The sequence below is a fragment of the Triturus cristatus genome, chromosome 12 (genome assembly GCF_964204655.1).
Source record: "Triturus cristatus chromosome 12, aTriCri1.1, whole genome shotgun sequence".
Classification (NCBI taxonomy): domain Eukaryota; kingdom Metazoa; phylum Chordata; class Amphibia; order Caudata; family Salamandridae; genus Triturus; species Triturus cristatus.
The window spans coordinates 330,764,571-330,787,501 of NC_140595.1; the positions used below are offsets into that span (position 1 = coordinate 330,764,571).

At 43.7% G+C, this 22,931-nt stretch overlaps 1 long non-coding RNA gene across 4 annotated transcripts in view; it reads left to right on the forward strand.

The window, feature by feature from the left end:
- Positions 1 to 22,931, forward strand: part of LOC146775975 (uncharacterized) — a 1,152,826-nt gene that overhangs the window by 863,253 nt on the left and 266,642 nt on the right. For all 4 annotated transcript variants that reach the window (XR_014971952.1, XR_014971951.1, XR_014971954.1 and 1 more), the window contains one exon: positions 12,355 to 12,460. This is a non-coding gene — a long non-coding RNA (uncharacterized LOC146775975). The remainder of the gene's footprint in view (positions 1 to 12,354; positions 12,461 to 22,931) is intronic.

Below are 22,931 nucleotides of genomic sequence, written 5' to 3' on the forward strand. Positions count from 1 at the left end.
ATGCCCCCATACTCCACCTCACTTTTGCAAACGAGTCTTCATGTAGGATTCTCAATATCCATGAGAGGTCACTAGGGATTTTGTAGGCTTCTAGATCTCTCCACAGGTTGTCCCATGGAAAAAGGGCAAATGCCTCTCGCAGGTCATTAAAGGCTTTGTAGAGATGATCATGTTTCAAGGTGACCTATTTCCAACACAGTGCTTTAAACTGAAGGACCTAATCGGGGGTGCTGACCCTGCTCTGGAAGCCCGCCTGTGTGTCTACAAAGATGTTATTATCATTTATACAAAATTGCAGTCTAGCCAGGATTTCCCTACATGATAATTTCTGACTGTTGTCTATTAGGCTTATAGGCCTATAGTTCGCTGGTGCGTCCCTGTTCCCCTTTTTATTTATCAGGATTATAGTTGTCCCTTTCCAAGTAGAGGGGATAGCCTTGTCTCTCATGATGTCATTACTAAGGGTGTTTAAATAAGGCACCCAAACTTCAGACTGCGAAACAAACAAGTTGCAGTGAATACCCTGCATCCCAGGAGCTGTCGTGTAGTTCCTAGGAGTCCTCCAGGATCTGCGCATTTTGGATGACCTAAACTGAGGGTTTGGTGTCCCAACCGCTTCCGGACACCCCCATAGGATATGTCAGCCATTAGACCTCCTAGATCTACAGTGCCACTACCACCGCCTGTATTCTACAGTGGAGTAGGTATTCTCTGGCAACCACTGAACATGGCAACCCTAATTCCTCGGGGATCATGGAAAACAGTACTGTACGTTTTGCTCAGACACTGGTGCTTGCTTGCTCTCAGAAAACACGCAGGATGGCAATTACGACTTTTCAATAAGAATTTATTGGTACAGCAACAGCCTGGTGTAAAACATATGTGCTGCAACAATCAGGAGACAGAAGCATACAAAAGAGATTGCTAGTATCAATATTGTGAATAGTAGATACATTTCTACCTTAGTGCTAATAGGATGAACAGAAACAGTCCAGATAAAAACAGTAGCACTTGCATATTCCTAAATTGTGCGCCCTAAGTGATTTGCTAAAATGTACCTAGCCTAACCTGGATGTGTAGGTGTATGTATGGGCAGCCAAGAAACCCCTAGGGATGAACCAGCCCCCTGACCTGATGGTTCAGAACGAGAATGACAACCTGCTGCTTGTCAGAGATTCGGCATGCAGGACTCCAGTCTCATCTTGGAAGGAATTCTCCCCTAATTTGTAGGGGGGAGTGAGGGTCTTTTATACTTAAGTGGTCGCTCCAGGGTTTTTTATAGAATCAATATGTTTTTAAAACAACCATGGATGTTTAAAAACAATCATAAATGTTTTGAAAACAATCACCGATGCTTTTCTAAACAAGTGTGATCATGCACAGCAGGCTGTTGGCCAAGGATGAAAAAAAGTGGTGACCCTTATATAGAATAAATTTGCCGTGCCTGGGGACATGTTTATATACGTCAGGTAGAGGGATTCTGATAGAAGACTAACAGCCTGGTGTTGAAGAGACAGGAGAAAGCAATTAGGTAAATGGTCACCTGTTTGGAATCGTTATAGCCGTGTGGATGGGATGTTGTATGTAAAATGGAGTATACTTGACAGGGCTATCCTGAAGGACATGACAGAGCTTTTTCTCTCTTCATGAGGCTAAGAGCTTTGGCTGTTTCGTCCATTGTAAAAAAATCACATCCTTTCTTACCATTTGCTCTCTACAAGCAATTTGTGGCAGAAAATTCTGCTTTGGAGCCCCTGTCCTGTTCCATATTACGACTTACTGCTGAATCCCATTCATTAAAAAGACTACTAAAAAGGTCTACCCACCTTTCTGGTGGTACCACAGCCTCAAGATGGTCACCAATGACACTGGAGCGCACCTCAACTAGTTTCCAAAAGGCCTTAGTATCGTTATTCTGGTGCATCTCTGTTAGTAGCACCTACTGGTCTGCTTCCCATCTATTTTTTGCCTCATTGACTGGTTTTATAGTGCTTTGCCATACCAATTTTGCACTGATTCACACTTTTTAAGGCAGCCACTAGATCATTAGGTCTCGCCTAGCGTTGCAGTGCAAATGCGCTGCCATTGTTTTGCGAGGCATGCAATATATACTGTAGTGTGGAAGCTCGTGGAAGCTCCGCCCACTCTCTGCCCATTGGGTTTTGTCTTAAATGCTGCCTTCTGATTGGTTTGAGGCTTGTTAGTCCCTCCTCATTCATCATTTTATCCTTCCACGGCTATTGGCCCCTTTACTCCTGACACTATTTTGTTTTTAGGTCTTGCCTAGCGTTGCAGCGCAAATGCGCTGCCATCGCTTTGCAAGGCATGCAGTATATACTGTAGTGTGAAAACTTCATGGAAGCTCCGCCCACTCGCTGCCCATTGGCTTTTGTCTTAAATGCTGCCTTCAGATTGGTTTGAGGCTTGTTAGTCCCTCCTCATTCATCATTTGTATCCTTCCACATCTATTGGCCCCTTTACTCCTAACACTATTTTCATCCCTGTCTCCCCACCCCACCGCCCCTCCCTCAGTCCGTGACTTCTCACCCTCCCCCACCCCCCACTCCTGTTCGTGTTTTCTTGCCTGTCGGCACTTCCGTTTTCATCTTTATTATTGCCAACTTGAAATATGTGAGTTCAAGATGCGTGCTGTACAAAAAACTTCTCGTGTTTAACCCCTTCGCTGCTAGGCCTTCCCCCCCCCCCCCCCCCCCCCCCCCCCCTGTGCTAAGCCTTTTTTGATCTATTTGGGGTAGAGCGCGCATAGGTCCCTGTAACTTTTTGACCACATTAGGTATCCGCACCAAATTTGCGTCCTTTTCTTCCAACATCATGGGGATTCTAAAGGTACGCAGGGTTTGTGGATTCCCCTGGAGGGTTCCCAGAAATTAGCCAAAATACAGCTAAATTTTGTTTTTTTGTGAAAAATGGGAAAAACGGGCTGTAAATTAAAGTGTCTGGGTTTTTCTCTGCAAATGGTATCAAAAAAGGGTTTATGGGGCTGAAATCACCATTTCCCCAGCTTTTAGGGAATGACAGAATTTTGTCAGAAAACCAACATTTTTTACACAGTTTTGGCATTTTCCTGGGACATAGCCTATTTTTGCTATTTTTTGTGCTTTCAACCTCCTTCCAGTTAATGGTAGAAATGGGTGTGAATGCAATAATGGATCCTGGAAAGCTATACATTTTAGAAAAGTAGGCAAAATTCTGAATTCAGCCAGGGGTTATTTGTGTAGATCCATCAAGTTTTCTTTATAGAAACTAACAGTTAAATATAGGAAAAAATAAAAATTAGTTGAAAAAAACAGCCTTTTGTGTCAACGTTTTCACCTCTAACTTCTTCTAATTATGACAGCTCTTTGAAAGCAATACACCGTTACATTTGCTGGACCTTCCTGGTTGTGGGGATATATGGGACTTGTAGGTTCACCAAGAACCCAACGAACCCAGAGTAAAAAACTGAGCAGCAATTTGTAATGTTTTTTTATTATGTTCCGGGTATATAGCAAATATTGTGGGAAAATGTATACATGGAAAAATCGTCATGAAAGACACCTATGTATTTCTGAAATGGGAACAAATTATAGAGTTTAGAAACTGTACATATTTGCACATTTTCGAAATTGGGAATACTCATACTAGCATGAGAATTATTGGTCATTTTTCAAAATGATTTTTTTTTAAACAATGTCTTTCATTTGAAAGGGAGAAATGCATCAAAAATCAATATGTAATAACAGTTGCTTTACAAATCTGAACTACCCTAAGTCTCCTGATAAAAATGGTACCTCACTTGTGTCGGTGGGCATAGTACCCACGACAGGAAATGGCTCAAAACCCAACGTGAACACACCACATTTTCACAATGAAAATTTACACTTTGTTTGCGAAGTGTCTAGCTGTAGTTTTTAAACACTAGCTCTGCCGGCACCTAGGGAAACCTAGCAAACCTATACATTTTTCAAACCTAGATACCCAGGGGAATCCAGGATGGGGTGACTTGACTGCCTCCCACCAGGTTCTGTTACCCAGAATCCATTGCAAACATAAAAATTGACAAATAAACACATTTTCCCCACATTTCTGTGGTGGAAAGTTCTGGAATCTGCGTGGATCCGCAAATTTCCATCCACACCACGTTCCCCAAAGTCTTACGAGAAAAATGGTACCTCACTTGTGTGGGTCGGCCTAGTGTCCGTGACAGGAAACGGCAAAAAACGCAACGTGGTCACACCTCAATTTCGCAGGGAAACATGACCCTTTTTTGGCAAAGTGCCTAGCTGTAGTTTTTTAACCTTAGCTCTGCCGGCACCTAGTGAAACCTAGCAAACCTATACATTTTTGAAAACTAGACACCCAGGGGAATCCTGGATGGGGTGACTTGACTGCCTCCCACCAGGGTCTCTTACCCAGAATCCCTTGCAAACCTAAAAAGGTTTTTAAAAAAACACATTTTCCCCACATTTCTGTGGTGGAAAGTTCTGGAATCTGCGTGGATCCACAAATTTCCACCCGCCCCGCGTTCCCCAAAGTCCTACGAGAAAAATGGTACCTCACTTGTGCGGGTCGGCCTAGTGCCCGTGACGGGAAACGGCGCAAAACCCAACGTGGTCACACCTCAATTTCGCAGTGAAAAATGACTCTTTTTTTGGCAAAGTGCCTAGCTGTAGTTTTTTAACCCTAGCTCTGCCGGCACCTAGGGAAACCTAGCAAACCTATACATTTTTGAAAACTAGACACCCAGGGGAATCCAGGATGCGGAGACTTGAGTGCCTCCCACCAGGGTCTGTTACCCAGAATCCCTTGCAAACCTAAAAAAATGTAAAAAAACCCACATTTTCCCCACCTTTCTGTGGTGGGAAGTTCTGGAATCTGCGTGGATCCACAAATTTCCATGCACCCCGTGTTCCCCAAAGTCCTACGAGAAAAATGGTACCTCACTTGTGTGGGTTGGCCTAGTGCCCGCGACTGGAAACGGCGTAAAACGCAATGTGGTCACACCTCAATTTCACAGTGAAAAATCACCCTTTTTTGGCAAAGTGCCTAGCTGTAGTTTGTGAACCCAACTCTGCCGGCACCTAGGGAAACCTACCAAACCCACACATTTCTGAAAACTAGACACCCAGGGGCTTCCATTGAGGTATGGCTTGCGTGGATCCCCCAAAGGTTCCTTACCCAGAATCCCCTGCAAACCTCAATTTTAGCTGAAAAAATCACTTTTTTCACACATTTTTGTGTGGGAAAGTTGTGGCATCACCGGGCTCACACAAATTTACCACCACCCAGCGTTCCCCCAGGTCTCCCGATAGAAACGGTGCCTCACATGTGTGGGAGGCCCAAGTACCCGCGACAGGCAAGGGCCCAAAACGTAGTGAGGCGACATCAAAATTGCCTAGCTCAAAACCACCTGGTTTTGCAAGGGGGGTCACCTGGGCTTTTGGCCCCGTACTCGGTGGCCATCTAGGGAAACCTACCAAACCCATACATTTCTGATAACTAGATACCCGGCGGCTTCCAGCGAGGTATGGCTTGCGTGGATCCCCCAACGTTTCCTTACCCAGAATCCCCTACAAACCTCAATTTTAGCAGAAAAAATCACTTTTTTCACACATTTTTGTTTGGAAAGTTGTGGCATCACCGGGCACACACATATTTCCCACCACCCAGCATTCCCCCAGGTCTCCCAATAAAAATGGTGCCTCACTTGTGTGGGAGGCCCAAGTACCTGCCACAGGCAACGTAGTGAGGCAACATCAGCATTGCCTATCAAAAAATGTTTTGGGCCCTTGCCTGTCGTGGGTACTTGGGCCTCCCACTGTGGGATCTACGCAAGCCATACCTCCCTTGAAGCTGCCGGATGTCTAGTTTTCAGAAATGTGTGGGTTTGGTAGGTTTCCCTTGATGGCCGCCGAGTATGGGGCCAAAAACCCAGGTGACCCCCCTTGCAAAACCAGGTTGGTTTGTGATAGGTAATTTTGATGTCACATCAATAGGTTTTGGGCCCTTCCCTGCTGCGGGTACTTGGCCCACCCATAAAAGTGAGGAACCATTTCTATTGGGATACTTGGAGAAATGCAGGGGGGTTGGAAATTTGTTGTTACTTTCCGCCGCGTGAAAATTTGGGCAAAATAATGCAAGGAAAATGTCACAGACACATTTTGAGGTTTGCAGCACATTGTGGGTAAGATAACTTGTTGGGATCCACAAGAGAGACCTCACCATGCACTCCCATGGGTGTTTAGTTTACGACAAAAACTACAGTTGTTAGGTTATTCTTAAATTAAATGTACAGCTTGGCAGAGAGACAAAATAGACTAAGATTACTGCACAGCCATCTATTCCTCAAGCACACACACATACTGGTTGGATTTGGCACGAGGGCGAGTGATGGTTCAGTATATAACATTTCATTAACAAGAGATTTCACAAAAATGAAATGCACTGTCAATAATTGAAAGGACAAAAAACGGAACCAATGATTCGCAGCTCGTGAGCTGTAAAGCCACGTCAAGGCACCAAGCGCTTTACAGGCCATACATACTGGTTGGATTTGGCACGAGGGTGAGCGATGGTTCAGTATATATACTTGTATTAACCAGAGATTTCACCAAAAAGAAATAAACTGTAAATAATTGAAAGCATGAGAAACTGAACCATTGACTCGCAGCTCGTGAGCTATAAAGCCACGACAAGGCACCAACCTCTTTACAGGCCATTCATACACCTTTCATACGTGTGACACATACAAAACCATTCACACCGCCAGCCGGGGGCCCAGCACATTGCAACACTCACACCAGCAGACAGCGCAATTCAAGGGCCCATCACTTTCACACGCTCACATTCTTGACACAGCAACCACACCAGCTCACGGATTGCGTGGAGTGGCGTTTGACTAGCAGTGTGTGTAGTGACCAGCAGCTAGTCACTATTCCCACACCGCCAACCAAGTGCCAGCTAACTCACCACCAGCCAAGCACCAGTCCACGCACACTGCCAGCCAAAAGCCAGCCCACTCACCGCCAACCAAGCACCAGTCCACGCACACCACCATCCAAGCGCCAGTCCATGCACACCGCCAGCCAAGTGCCCGTCCACGCACACCACCAGCCAAGCGCAAGTCCACTCACCGCCAGCCAAGCACCAGTCCACGCACACCGCCAGCCAAGCGCCAATCCACGCACACCGCCAGCCAAGCGCCAATCCACACACACCGCCAGCCAAACACCAGTCCATGCACACTGCCAACCAAGTCCAGTCCATTCACCGCCAGCCAAGCGCCAGTCCACACACACCGCCAGCCAAGCGCCAGTCCACACACACCGCCAGCCAACCGCCAGTCCACGTACACTGTCATACATTTTTTTTAAACAAGAAAGAAAACACAAACCAATTGCAACTAGATACCAAACTATAACTACAAAAATAACAGCAGAGACTAAAGACTAGGGGTGGGCGGAATTTGCGTAATCGCGTTATGCAAATCTCCGCGAAACGGTAAAAAATCTCCGCGAACACGCAGAAATTCCGCGAACACGCGGAATTGCTTGTTCGCAATACTTTTTTCCTGTTTGCGATCGCTGTTTGCGTGCTCGGGGTGAAATATCTCGCGAACACGCATATTGAGACCACGAACAAGCAAAAAATTTTGCGAAGTTGCGGAATGCAGATGTTTGGGCAATTTCGCGTTCTCCGCGTAACGCGAAATTACCCAAATTCCGCAAATTCCGCGAACGGAGCGGAATTTACCGCCCAGGCCTACTAAAGACATCATTCTATTGCCAAACGTGAAACTGAACAACTATATCAAACCATGCAGACCAGGCAGTACACTATTAGACTCACAGTTGCTCCCAAAAACTCTTTTTAGTGTGATACAATCTGAAACATGAGGGCACACACAGCCCAGGATTAGAAGGACAATCGGCACAGTGCATACGACTCTCCTTCCGCACACCTCTTCGCAAGCAGACTCCACATCTCTTACAGGGATTGTTTTTTTTGGGGCGTGGGAGGAATTAAATCAGGAAAGTTGCGATCCTTCAATCTAGCCACATCCTCCACTACTCGAACTCTAGGAACACTTGCCTGTTCCACAACAACAAGGCTTCCTATCACAGACTGCTGAAGTTGAAGAAAAGTCAACTTTGACTCAGGAGAACACTCCTTGTACACAACAAAAGCATTGAAAGTTGCTAAATTGAAGAGATGGATGGCCAACTTTTTGTACCAAATGTACACCTCTGATCTACTCTATCAACACCACCCATGTGCTTATTGTAGTCTAAATTGCACACCGGTTTGCGTACAGCAAACTGACCCCAAACAGCCACAGGTGAAGTACTCTCATCATGGATGGTAGTCAGCATGTACACATCCCTCCTGTCCACAAATTTCACAGCAAGTAGTTCATCACTATGCAAGGAACTGCACTGCCCTCTCTGAAGTTATTGGGAAACAAGCTCTTTTAGATAACCTTTACGGTTAGAGCGGATTGTGCCACAAGCAAAAGTGTCCACTTTGAACAATTCCTGAAACAATTGCACATCAGTGTAGAAGTTATCAAGGTACAAATGATGGCCTCTGTTAAACAGTACTCTAGCAAGATCCCACACAATTTTCTCTGAAACTCCAAAAGTGGACGGACAACCAGGGGGGTCAATGGTGGAATCCCTACCAGTGTACACACGGAAATTCAAAACATATTCTGTCCTACTCTCAGACAACATATACAGCTTAATTCCATAACGTGCCCTCTTGCTAGGGATGTACTGCCTAAAAACCAAATGGCCCTTGAACAGGACTAAAGACTCATCAATAGATATTTCTTTCCCTGGAGTATAGATCTCTGAAAATCCATCTACAAAGTGATCAAGAACAGGCCGAATCTTAAAAAGATGGTCACAGTCAGGGTGATCTCATGCCAACGCCAAAGTATTATCAACAAAATGCAGCATCCAAAGCAAAAGTAAATACCGATCACCGGTCATAATCGCTGGAAATATGGCCGTTGCCATCAAGGGACTGGTAGACCAATTTGAAGCCATGGACAGCTTCCTTATCAAGCCCATCAAAAAAGTCAAACCCCAAAACTTCTTCATCTCATCCAAATTTGTGGGAGTCCACCGGGTAGCTCTAGAGTGGGGCTTAAGTGTGGCACTGTGGTCCCTCAAAAGCTGTTCAGAATACAAATTAGTCTGCTCAACAATCTCAGCCAAAAATACATCATCCATAAACAACTGAAAGAACTGTATAGGCAAAAACTTTTCTCAATCCACTCTACACCCTGCATCCACACTAAAGGCAGGCAAAGCCGGCTGCACCATGTTAGGATCAACCCAGAGTCCAGCACTTCCAGTAGGAAGCCTTGCAGCCTCAGGCTTCAATACCGATGTCTCTTGCTGCACCATTGGCACATCAGTGTCTACCTCTAAAACAGGCACTTCATCCGCACTGAGAGTACCTTCATCTGCACTGAGAGTATCTTCATCATCCGATGATTCCATGTGGAGAGAAAACTCACTGCCTGAATCTTCCCCTCCCTCCTCACGCACTCCAGACGCACTGTCAGTCTCATAATCCTGCTCAGAGGAAAATTCAAGCAACATACCAACAACCTGCTGAGCAGTCATTCTACAGCTAGCCATAATCCTTACTAATAAAGGTAACTTGTCAAACAAGTCAACAACAACAAACACTTTGAAAAATAAGTAATAGACAAAATGCGTCTATCAGAAAGACCTATATACTCCAAAACGATACCACTCACTTGCCAGAAGCAGCTAGACTCACCACCACCTACTCTGCACAGACACAGTAAGGATAAACAATATGCCACTAAAAAAGAAAAAGAAAAGAAAATTACACATAAGAGAATGCAAAACACATCGCAAAGAATTTCATGCTCAAAACACTACATATATATGCTGCCATTATAACACCATTGCAAAAAAATTCATTCATGCATGACAATAATACTCATTTGGAGTGAATACAACAAAAAAAGTTTTTCTTACCAAAAAAATGCAACTACGCAAAACTGCAGAACAACCACTGCCGAAACCTCAAACAGGAATCAAAAGATTTACGCTAGAATAAAAAGGAAAAATAAAACATTACAATCACATATGCAAATAATGAACTAGTCCACATACTATCCACCAGCCAAGCAAAGGTGGTAGGTGGGCCTAAAAGAATAAGGCCAATCTGCCCCCACAGGGAGCAGAAACAGGCCAAAAATTCACCCTCATAAAGGGGGAGCGACCCTTGCCCAAGGGGTCACTCCCCAACACCAAACACCAAAATTTAAAAAGCTGTGATGTCTACTGGCTTCTGCCCCCCTAGGGGACAGATGGGCATGAAAACATATGGTCGATCTGCCCCCAAAGGGGCAGAAACTACCACAATAATTACCCGATAAAGGGGAGTGACCCTTGCCCAAGGGGCCGCTCCCAACAACACTAAAACAAACACAGGTGGCCTAGTGGGCATACAATAAAATTAGTTGTTTATTTGGGCGATCTGCCTATCCAGGGGATCAGAAAAGGCCAAAATAAATGCTTCCCAAAGGGGAGCGACCCTTGCTGAAGGGGCCGCTCCCCAAAAATATATTGCTTCCCCAATGGGAGCGACCCTGCCCAGTGGGCACACACATACATTTTTTTTAATTACCACATCTGCCCCCTACACACATTGCCCCCCCCCCCCCCCCCAAGGGAGCAACCCTTGCCCAAGGGGTCGCTCACTGACACACAAAGCATATTAAAAAAAAAAAAACCCTGGTGGCCCAGGGGCCCTTACTTATTTGTAGTAATCCCAGTATTATCCAGAGAACTCTTTCCAGACATTGGGTGCCATGTCTCTATGATTCCCTATTTATTTCAACTACTTATATTTCCCTTATAATCACCTGCTCTCTGAAGTTTACTTGTTTACAGTTCCCCTGGGAGTTCATCTCTTTATTTGTTATTTGTGAGGTGTTTATGCTTTCAACCAGGGTTGAGAGATTATCCACTTTCTCATTCAGGGTTTTCACTAATCTTCCCATGCACACCCATGATGTCTAAATCTCTCCACTAAGGGCATTTAGTTGTACAGTTGAGTCTGCTATGAACTCTGCTGAGGGCACCTCAATGTCAGCGTCAAAGTCAGACATGGATCCCAAAACTTTGAACCGGTTGGTACATTCTATTTCAGGTGTTACCAAAATGGGGGATGACTCTTAGTGAATCGTGGATAAACAGAGGTAGTGCAGCTTTTATAATCCCTACTTGGGACGTGTTAGTAATGGGGGTTGTCATAGTACTCTCACCCGTAGTGCAATCCTCCTTGAGCTTATTCAAGAATGCTCTTCTGGGTGTTCCGTGTACTCCCCTTCTTCCTCCCCATGTGTCCTTCCTTATCCTTGGATCCTAAGTGGCCCTTTATTTCCTCTATCAGCTCATTGATCTCATTGAGGGAGCAGTTTTCTGCTGAACATCTAGGGTGTTTTTATACTCCGTCTGTTTCCGACGATTTATCAGTTGCCTTCCTTTTCCCCATTTTTGGAAATCCCTTTCCTTTTTACCAGCTTCAGATGACTCTTAGCACAGCTACTCTAGTTAAGACGGTTAAGTATTTACAACACTAGTACCATAAACTTATAAAATAATTATAAAAAAAGACACAATCAGTTGACATTCACCCTCCTTACGATGTGTGTGCCCCTGGTCCTACCAAACAAAGTACTAGCCTGCTTACTTCTACAATCAAATGCACCAACAAGTGTCTCTAAGACAGGCCAGCCATCTCTCTGTCCTGAATGCAAAAGGGTCTTTACTTAAATAACATCTCTATCAATCTCAACAATAACAATAATTACCGTTAGTGCCAGGAAGCCAAAGTGCCAAGGAGACAAAAGTGGTGACCAGCCTGGCCTCCTTCGGTCACTGGCAGGCGCGGATGGGCCCGCCATTGGCACCCTGTGCTGAAGTACTAGGAGTAGCGCTATGTACCCCCGCGATGTGGGCCCAACTGCTGTCAATTACAGGGACTGCCTCCTGGCACCCTGTATGTTCTGGCAGTGGAGTTTTCCCCCTCGATGAAGCCAGCAAACCTGCGCTGCGAGAGTTCCAGAACAACACTCTTATTACATTGTTCAATTACTTAAGAACAGGCTGGAACCAGGGCGATACAGAGTATTGAGTCTTCACCATTTAGTTATAAGTATACCTGAGTTTACAAAACATTATTATTGTAAATATATTGTAATGTGGACTGTAAATATATTTTAATATTGGCCTTGCGTCTATTATCCCATAGTGAAATATTCTTTACCCCTAATAATTTACCCATTCTTTTCCCCACATACAGCTTGACATCAGTGACATGAACAAAAGGCCATCAAGAATAACTGGAGGGATTAGACAAATGCCAAAAAAATCATTGTGTGAAGAATCCTAAGGAACATTATCACTAGGTAAGGCTCATGGCAGCTGAATATATATTTCGTATTGGGCTATTTCACCTGAGGAATAGTAATTACAGAGATCTGAGAGTGATATCTGGGAGTCCTATGGAGACTTTGATAACATTTCATGCAGACACATAGGTGCTACATTGGTAAACTTGAGTATGGAGGCCGTCGAGATGGCAATTAGACAAGTGTGTTGTGATAGCGAAGCGTCCTGAGTGTGGTGCTTTTCAGTTCAATCAATCATGATATTCTGTGGGAGCTGGTTGCTAAGATACAAGATTTGTTATTACTTATTGCCAACTTCTTTCTCAGTGTAGACATTGAAAGTGTTTGTGAAATCTTTCTGATGTGATCACTCCTTAAACGTCTACTAGAATGGTATAGAAGAAGGTTGGTACCCAGTAGATGTGTTGTCACATGATCAAAGCAGCTTATTGAGCTTTCGAAATAGTGGTAGTTAGGAATCAATGCTTTAAAAGTAATTAATTAGGTAAATGACCCTGTATATAATATTTCTACTCTCCTCAATTGCTTGAAGATGAAACAATGCTTTGATGTGAGCATGAGAGAATTTGGAAAGTTAAAGAATCGATAAAAGCAGCAGATAAAACTTGACTACTAATTCCTCATCTTAGATATGCACATGCCTGTGGGGGAGAAGTATGGGTCGTCTGGCCATGATGATTGGCCCACTTTCTGCAGATGGATATTAGGCATCATTGCTTCCACAGTAGCCTTTTTCCTTGCTGCTTGATTAGAGTCACACATATGGATCATGTTCTTGTTGGCCACACATCTCACCATGAACCAGTCATTTCCCAAAGCCTTATAAGGGGTGCATGACATTTTACTCAAGCTATTCAAACACAAACTCCTTGCTCCTGGTACATGGCCGAGGTAATGATAATGTTTTTCTACCAGGCCATATTACCCATTTCCACTGTGCAGTTATGTAGGGAGTGGTGCAAGGGTACTCCAATAGGCTAGGAATTCCACATTGTTGAGTACAAGTTCATAAAATATTGAATTACTACAAATGAGGAGGTTGCACCAAATTGAATATTTTACTATTAGCAGGGAATGATCAGGGCATTGAGTTTCAATTTTTTTGTTAAGGGTTTTTAATTTTTTATAGGATTACCTCTTACCTTTCCCCAACCTCAAATCACTAACAGATAGAAGATACAGGTTCATTGTTGGAAGGGGAACTTAGTGTTTATTCAGGCAAGAAGAGCAATGATAAAGTCAGACATTCCTTAATACAGCTCTTGTTACATGTTGATATTAATTGAAGGCAGGTATTTAAAGTTTAGTTTCCAGGTCGTTAGGTTCTGCTCTTAGGTTGAGGTTAAGGCCATTGCAGAGTCTCTATTCTTTCACAGCTAGAGAACTGTCCCCCATATTCATTCCTCTTGAAGCAACTTTGATTGTTCCAGTAGGGAGAACTTGTTCAGTGAGCTTGCTATCAGAAGCTTGCCTATAAAAGACGGGAGGACAAAGACAAATTGAACATTGTAGGGGGAAAACGTTTGTTATGGTAATTGCATGGTTGTGTGGTAAGGTGGAGTCCTTTCTGTTTGCCTTGATTGAATGTCACAATATTGTGGTTTTAATTCCAACCTGCAAACGTACTGACTATTGAGGAACTTCGATTTCTGATCGCGATCGAATCGACCCGCCATTTTGTGCTCCGCCGCCATTTTGTGTTGTTATCACTCAGGCAGCACGGCGAACAAAGTCTATTCTGCTTTTTCTGCAACCTGGTGTCGAAATACGCTTTCTGCCTCTGTTTGCAAAGCTGGTGTTAGGACTAGCCAAGTACACTAATCCCTGTCTGGCTTTTCTAATCCCCGTCTCAACTATCTGTTGGTTCACACTATTCTTTCCTGACCTTATCTTATCGTCTGGCCTTCACTGTCTTCTGCTAGCATTCTCTCGTTTCACAACTGTCCTCCAACACACACAAACATATCTTGCCACCTGCAAGTTAGTTATGAATCTGTTAATGAATTAGCTTGAGGGAGGGGTGACAAACATAGTTGGAGGAGAGGTCTTTTCGAGTCATCTGATACTTTGTTTTCCAAACTCTCCTATTGGTTCTGTCCTGTTTTCCAACTTTCCTTATTGGCTCTTTTCTTGTATACTCTGGGAATGTAATTTGTTAATGTATATGTTTCTATGTGGTATAAAAGACTGTGCGCCACAGAATGAAGTGGCAGTCTCCTGAGAACCTACTTTATGTACTTCTAGGATAACTGTACTAGCTGCAGCTAAATAAATCTGATCTTCTAACGTCGACAGAGTGTCCCGTGTCTCTGTGTAGCTGAGCAGGAGAACTCCGGAGACTTGGGCGTACCCTGCGCCGCCAGGCCCAAAAGGTTCTGGTTCTTCACTATCACTATATATTCAGGGAAATTATACACAGGAAAGTAAAGGATTTCTATCCTCAACTCCTTATTCATTTGTCTTGACAAATAGCATTAATCTATAGTTCTACTGGTCGATATTAATACCATGATAAAGCGATATAGAACCATTTGTCTTGTGTTAAATGATTGTGTTTTGAGCCAAATTTGGGTATAAATTCTGGTCCTGGTTGTACACAGAAACACCAAGCAAAGAGTTTTTCAATTTCAAACCCATTGTTCTGTTGCCCACTCAAGCAGCACCTCACTGATGAGACCTAAGTGCTTCGAACCTGGTCTGGGGTTGCTTGCCTTCCCATCTGGAAGGGACCTGGCCTGGCACTTCAGGTTAGACTTGTCCTGTTGGAACAGAACCATGACTGATTTGCAGAAAATAGATCTTTGTCTAGAATGGCACATTTGGAGTAATAACAATGGTCTGGAATGCGGCCTAGAGAATTTGCCAGTGGCTGTGATTAATCAAAGCATTCCTTCCATTACCTTGTTGTTTTTGCACCTCTAAGGTACAGCAACATATTATGTGTTCTTTTATTGTTTGGAGGACTGGGTGGCTTGTGTAATTTTATTGTTGAACAGGTATTTTTCCATTATCTCCTATCTATGAGCATGCAAAAATGCAGGCTATGATGGGAGTGCTATAGGCCCAATTTAGATCACACTTTAGTTCTACTGAAAGGAGCTAACTCAAATACTAAGCAATTTATTGTATCTGCTGTGGGACAGAGAAATAAAGCTCTACTAAGGCCATTTGCGGTGGCAGATAGGGGTGGGCGGAATTTGCGAAAGTGACTTTCGCAAATTATCGCGAAAATGTTAAAAATCTCCGCAAACAAGCGGAAACGAAGATGCAGACGTTTTTTTCCTGACTGTTCGGGGTATTTTCTGCGTGGTCGCGGCTTGCCAACTTACCCATGCGGTTGCTCGCGGGCGCGGCCATCTTGTTTTCACTCTTCTCGCGGTGCATGATCGCGAGAAGAAAGACGTGATCGCGCGACCAATGACATTACTGTGGGCGCGAACTGTCGCGAGACAGCGCAAATGGCTACCAGCAATCCAACATCTCGTGGAGAACGCGACCGGATCAGGAAAACTTGTCGGCGAACGCGGGGATTCAGGTAAGGCGATCGCGCGCGAGAATGTATTATTTTACAGCGCGAGCAAGTAACAAATGATCGCTAAGCTGCGGAATGCGGAAATTTCGAGATTTTCGCGCTCTCCACGGAACGGGAAAATGTCAAATTATCGCAATTTCCGCAAGCGGAATGGAAATTTAGCCCAGGCCTAGTGGCAGATTTGAAACGGTAGTAGGCCTCTGCACTGATGAGTAGCACCTAAAATGACTTACTCATGGTTTCAAACAGGTTCTAAAAATGCCAGACACTGATCCCTACTCTCCATGTCCCCACAGTAGTGAATTAATTTGCCATTGGGAACAAGAAACCAACTCATGACCTCCCTGTTCTGCTACTTTCTGTGTCCCAATCAAAAAATTTGACAGCGTCATCATTGTTTCACTCCCCTTCAAAGACACTGATGCGGTAGAGTCCCTTTGACTCCCTTTGCGTTCTGCACAGAAAGGAGTGGGAAAGGCTGACCCTCAATCTGGGACTCCTGTCCTACAAGCAGAGTAAGTCGCCTCAAATGATCTGCTGTCTCATTGAAAGGCTAAGCAACTCTTTCTGAGAGGTGTTCTCAAAATGACCCTTTTTAGGAGCTGATCCCTTTGTGGTCTATGAGCCCACAAGTATACACACATGGGGTCAATTCCTACCTGCTAAGGGAAGCAAAAATGTCTGTCAATCTCCATGCCCAATTCACCTAATTTAAAACCTTTAGATGTACTTCTTGTGCCACCATTGTAAAGACTTGTTATGCTGTTATATCTGCCAGTAAGTTACTTCCAGTTGAGAAGCTGAAAGGTCAACTCTCAAATGATCAAAAATGGCCCAGTGAGCCCAAGCAAAGTGAAAGCAACGTATAGACGAACAAGGGGGAAGGGTGACTTTACCTTTATCTTTCACCTGCTATAGGAAAGTGACACTTTTTGCACGGTTAGCCCCCACTTTTTGCCTGATGTGATTTTGAACTGTAAGTGCATTGGGTCCCTGCTAATCAGGTACCCAGTGCCAAGCACTGTACCACGATTGGCATAACTTCAGCTATCCCTTTAAGTCCCTAGTAAATGGTACCCCTGGTACCTAGGGCATGGGTACTGAACATGGTCCTCTGGGTTTGCAGCCACCCCCACCAAGGCTATGCTCTCTGCCATTGCAGGCTGCATGTCTTGGTGCAGAAAGATCCAGAGTGGCACACAGCCCTGTATGCCATGCTACCCATACACTGCATAAGATATAGGTAAGTCACCCCTACTGCAGGCCTTTTGCCCTAAGGCAGGGTGCACTGCATCCTATATGAAGGCATACCAGCAACAGCAGATATGTCCAGTTTATTCTGATATCTTGTAAGTGCACAGGGAAGCCATGAAGAGTGCATGGGCTGGATACTTGTCAACACTAGTTTTCTAGGTCCATGATGGCTTCACTGATTTCTAAGGTGTTTGGTACCAAACATTTTGCTTTAAAAAATCCTCACTGATGCCAGTGATGGATTTAAAAAAACATTCACATAGGTGACCCTTTTAGAGGGTCCCCGGAAAACCGGAAAACGTACCAAGCACTTGTGTGGTGCCTGACTTGCTTTCACCAGCCTGCCAATACTAGACGACATGTTTCTGACCTCATGGGGTGAGAGCCAGCACTCTCAGAGGACAGAGACAAAGCATGCTCTGGGCAGGGGTGCTTCACACCTCCTCCAGTACAGAATGACCTTCCTGGGCGGGAAGCTTTAAAGGAGATGCTGCCTTTGAAATCCAACCCAGGAACCTCCAGATAGTGGGGAAAGCAAAACCCTCTCTCCTGCTCCACTTTTGGTAGGAAGAAAGGTGGGAAAATTAGTTAGATTACGAGAAGGTTCCCCACTTAGCCTACACCACTGCTATGGTGGGGCAGGCGATGTGAACCCCTCTCCTGAAATTCCACCATCTTGGGATGGTGGAAAAACAAATCAGGGCTAGGGTAGTCACCTGTTCCCGCAGGAAGTGGTCACTAGACACACTAAAGGTAGGTAGCACATTGGCTACTACCTGTCTCCACTTGTAACGCCCCTAAATTCAGTATTTAGGTGGCAACCGAGACCTGAACATCGGATTAGATGGACAAGAGAAGAGCAGGACAAAGATAACCCCTTTTTGAGAACTGAAAAACTGCTGCAGAAGAAAAAGGTGACATACCCTGCCTGTTGCTCCCAGGACCTTACAATTGCTGCTGCTGTGTCATCCTGAAACCTAAAAGGGCTACAAGAACCCAGAGCACATCCAGACTTCAAGAAATCACAAAGAAGCTCCCTTGGAGTAAAGGTATCACTCCTCTCCCCCCGCAGGCATGATCCCATGACGTCCTGTTTGTCAACTATCTGCTCCATGACAAACTCGATACAGCACCAAAGCAAGAAAGGTACAACAGCTCTGGAGGGTCAGATATGTCTCCTTACCAAGTTTGGGGACACCAGGACTTACCGGAGCCATGACATACCAGTACCCAGGGAAACAAGCCCAAATGGCAAACACCTAGAAGCATCCACGCTGGACTCCAAAAGCACCAGAAGTTTAACCCCCATCAAGGGACATCAAGACACCCGAGACCCATTTCCTGAATGTGGCTCTGCTGTCCCAAAATTGCCTCTCAAAGTTGCCTTCTCCTGACCGCGAGGACCTCAAGATGCACAACGTTCTGTTCACTCTGCACCCAGCTCCACTGGCCCGGCACCGACTAACCAGCTGTGCTCCCGTGGTCCCTAAGCCTCTGCAACATCCTCCCTTGAAGGAGCCCCCTGTGACTTACCTGTAAGTCCACCTATGAGTGTGTTTTCAATTGGCCCTCCATCGTCTTTGCGCACCAGCATTCAAGACTCTTAGCACTCTGCTCCCGCTGGATTCAGAGTGCTCCCAAACTTCTCCTGCTGGAACTTTAGACCTTGTCTCGACATCAATCAAAAACAAGAGGGTGAACTTTGTGAAGGTATTGCCTGATTTTCTATGCATTTTTCTGTTTTTTCCCAATTGTTTCCTATGGTGCGTAGTTGCGCTTAAAAGTGATATATATTCAGAAATTTGAAAAGTTTTAACTCCGAAAGTGCTTATCTTAGAACTGTGTTCTTGGTCTTAAAGATTCCATAAAAATTGTCTTTATATTTACAAACTTGTCTCAGATATATTCTTGTGTGTGTCTTATTTATTGCCTCTGTGGAGTACAACAAATGCTTGGCACTACGCTCTGATAAGCCTAACTGCTAGCCCACACTACAACAAAAAGAGCATTAGAATATCTGCCTCTACCTCTGTATACCATTTGGGGATGCTCAGGACTCTCTGCACTGTGTACATCTTTTTAGTACCCTATATAGAGAGCCAGATCCCTACACCTGTTGATTAGAATTAGGGTTCTTCCACAGGGATAAAAAAGGAAGCCCATAGCAGTTGATTGTAGGAGGTCTGTCACTGCCACTACCTTATTGGTAATTGCATTAACGTAAGTACAATGCCATGGTCACTTACAGTGTCCTTGAAAGCAACTTCCCCAGCAAGGAACCCCATGTATAGTGCCTGCCTATGGGGTTCTAAACAGCCCACAAAGGCTTATCCGCTGTAAAATGTGCTTTCAGGAGCTGCCGGGGGTCAGCCATTGAAATTAACTTAATACAATTACTAATAAGATAAATGCATTGTCCGTCTGTATGATATTGAGAAACCCTTTACAGTTGACTTCCCAGCAATTGCTTTGGGTACTGTTTCTCACACTATTTTCTCTACCCCATCTACTCCTGACTTGCTACTCCTTGATCAGTTACAGGCATTGGTGGGCAAGGTGATATTGATGGAATGAAAGTCAACCTCCATGGTATCATTTAAAAGAAAAGGGTGATCACTGCTCTGTTCTACTAGAAATGCAGACAACATAATGTGATCAAAATTCTATTAGTTTCATAGCTCAAGACAACTCAGGGACAGCTTTGAGGAGTACCTGCAGAAATGTAAACCGCCATAATTTTTGTGGCGCCTATTACACTTGGGGTACATACAGTAGTACTCAATCTATTCTAATACTAACATCTATATGGGCTCCTCTAGAGCAGGATCTTGAATAACAAAACTTGAAAAGCTCCAGATGGGAAGCAAGGGCCTTGTGTGACTCCATGGGATATATGGTTATGGTGCACTTTGCTGTTACAATACAGTCCACTAGTCCTGCTCCCACCTCCACCCCTTCCCCGTCTCTCTTCTGATAAGTTGTATGTTTCACTTCTACTTCTTTTACTTGTTGGTTAGTATTATGTTCCAGTCATCTCTGAATTGCATATGTTTCATTTTCAGGATCTTGTTCTTCTCTTGGGTGGCATATGATGCGCCGTTTAATAATATCTGCTTGGGACACAGTACCCATAACTCATCACCCTCAAAGATATCTGTCCCAAAGTTGCCGACATGCACTGGACTATGGTACATACTTTTTGAATTTGCGATGAAACACTCTCCAGCTTATGACTGTATTGCAAATGTGTAGTGTTTCCTTTTTTGTTTCTTTATAAGACTCCCCAAAATATTTTTGAATTAAAAAAAAAAAGGGAATTGCACTGTCCGAACCAAGGCAGGGCTGGCCTCCGCACATATTCCTCATTTCTCATATTCCTTACTGCGAGAGAATGCAGATGAAGATAGAATGCTTTTAAGTTTTGTGCAAGAGAATATGAAACAGTTGAAAAAGGGGTGGCATTGCCTATCGTTCCGTATTACCTTTCTGCAGATTTTAAAAATGACCACCCCTATACAGGAGCAGGTAAAAGACTTATCCAGTGCTATTTACTCCAGGAAACTTAGATGATGCATATATTTAGAAATGCATGAAAGTCAGACGTCTTCAGAATGTGTAACACTTCTGCAATGTTTTCCTGTGTTCCTGAAGTTCATAAAAAAAATTGTCCCAAGGAACCCACCAAACAGTGAATTTTTCAGGGTCATATCAGATAACAGGTAGAAGGAAGCATTAACCTTAAGCCAATTGGATTTCCTCTCACAGCTGCTTCTCCCCCAGCTATGCGTTCTTGCACATTGGTTGGTGTGAGGAGCCAGTTCTCAAGGTAAACCACAGTCAGGTGTGGAACGACCATGTAGTGAATTGGTGGCCTTTTATAGATTATGTTTTTATAGTCTGGAGGGGATCAGAGGATAGTGCTGCTCTATTTGTGGACACTATGAATAATAACACACTGAATTTGGAGTTCACAGCTTGGATAAATAGTCAAATAATAGATTTCCTGGATGTCCAAATATATGTCAAGGAAGGGAGATTGCAATCTAAACTGCATAGAAAGGAGACAGCAGGAAACTAAATCCTACACGCTACTAGTTTTCATCCAAAGCATCTAATTAAGAGTATCCCATATGGGGAATTTCTTAGAGTGCGTAGAATCTGTAGTACTGAGGAAGACCTAATTAGGTGTCAAAGGGAGACTACAGACAGATTCTTAAAACAAGGATATATTTGAAGTGAATTAATCATGACAAAGCGAAGGCCAATGCCATATCCAGGGGTTCTAGTCTTTTCAAGATCGCAAGTAATGCAAATGATGACAGTGGCTTCGACTCTATGGCCCGAGTTGCACCTAAAACCTTCAGACTAATCACCACTTTTAGTAAACAGGAGAAACAAATAAGATCGATAGTCAACAAACAGTGGCCCAAATTTACTCACTGATGTTACATTGGGGCAAGTCCTTCCTGTTAAACCTACTCTGACATTTAGACGAGCCCCATCGATGAGAGATTCCTTGGTTAGCTGCAGTCCAGAGCTCAGAACAAGTTCTAATTGGCTGTCCCCTAAACATTGATTTTTTAAATGCAGCTCTTGTAGAGCATGTACATTCGGAGTTAATGGGACCAGTTACAAGTCTGCTTTCAGTGAAAAACAAGTTGAGATTAAGGGTCATTATACTTGTAGAACAGAATATGCAGTGTACGTTCTAGAGTGTGAATGCGGCCTCAAATACATTGGCAGTACGAAATTACAGGTACACAATAGGATATTACAGCACCTTAGAGCCACTGTAAACTCTTATCCATTTTATCCTGTTGCACGACATTTTAAAATGGTTCATAATAACAATTTGTGCAATCTCAAATACTACGTAATAGGGGCAGTACCGATTTTGAGACGTGGTGGCGAAAGAGAGTAGTTATTGAGGCAATTTAGAACTCGATTCAAAGCTACCCAACTGGCTTAACACCAGTGAGAATCTTCACAATTTTCTATAAAATAGCACTTTAAAGCTTTTAACTGTGACTCTTGATACTTCTGATGGCAAAGTTATTCATCATCTAATCTTTGGGTATACCTTTATTGGAAAAGTGAAAATCATATTGTTTTATGAATTTTGCATCTTAGTTATTTTTGTACGTTTTCTGAATGTAATTTATGCATAAGTCACTTTCTATATGCACTAATACTTACAGCATCGGAATTAGATAAGGAGAATTATCATGATGGCATTGCATTGTTAATAACAATTAATGGAGCAATGACCAATACCCATGCATACGAGATCATTGAATATATGTTATTGTTAGTTAAGAATGTTGCACGTGTGGATTTGTATATTTATTAGCAATAGATTTTACCAAGGTAGTTAGAGGGAAGGTATCCAAGAATAAAGATGCATTTATGCTGTAATATGAGGAAAGCAAACTCAGAATAGAGTAAATGGGGTATGATCATGTACAGGTCAAGGATCCTGAAGATTAGGATTACGCCTTTACATTTTTTGCACGTGTCACCTTTATGTACAATAATTCGCATTTCAGTGAAGGAGAGCGAAATAATTAAGGTTCTATGTATAGTAATATTTTTGAAGTATGTAGCATGATGCTGCCAGATTTCCCTTAATTAGGACATTTGCACATTTGTTGCACTTTATGGGCACATTGCACTTTGTGGAGG